We start from the raw sequence: 599 nt of genomic DNA, 5'->3' as shown, positions 1-599 counted from the left end.
TAGGTATTACAGGTACTGTGCTGCAGTGGTTTGTATCATATCTATCTAATAGACTCCAGTTTGTGCATGTAAATGGAGAGTCCTCTTCACACATTTAAAATAAATTTAAATTGTAAGGAATAAATGTGTAAAATTACAGTAGTGATAAATCCCCCAGAAGTTTCTTTAGTAGAAAGTGAAAAAAGAAACTTTTCTGTCATTTAATTGTTCATTCTGTAATTGCTTTGTGTAGACTATGGGACTATGGGATAAGGTGGCATCGTTCTGATCCCATACGGGAGCAGCCAGTCACTTAAGTTTTAATGTTAATTTCAATTCAGGTTAGTTTTTTTTTGTGCACAACGCAGATTTTCTGGGCGCAGAGACCGTGCCAGCAGCGCAATTGCGCACTGTTGGCCAGAAATGATCATGGGCACAGCTTAGAGGGAACATTGGGCCTGGGGCACCTCCTGCAGTGCAAATAACAGAGGGTCTAGCCAATTGCATTCATCTTCGTGAATGAACTCATAAATCATGGACTTTAAATTCTGATTCTACTGATCCACCATCCCATCAGTCTGAGGGTGGTAGACGCTGGTCCGAACAAATTTAATGCCCAA

The sequence above is a fragment of the Pundamilia nyererei genome, unplaced genomic scaffold (assembly GCF_000239375.1).
Source record: "Pundamilia nyererei isolate P.nyererei 1_Seehausen unplaced genomic scaffold, PunNye1.0 scaffold00053, whole genome shotgun sequence".
NCBI classification, from domain to species: domain Eukaryota; kingdom Metazoa; phylum Chordata; class Actinopteri; order Cichliformes; family Cichlidae; genus Pundamilia; species Pundamilia nyererei.
Note: the sequence above shows the minus strand (reverse complement) of the source record.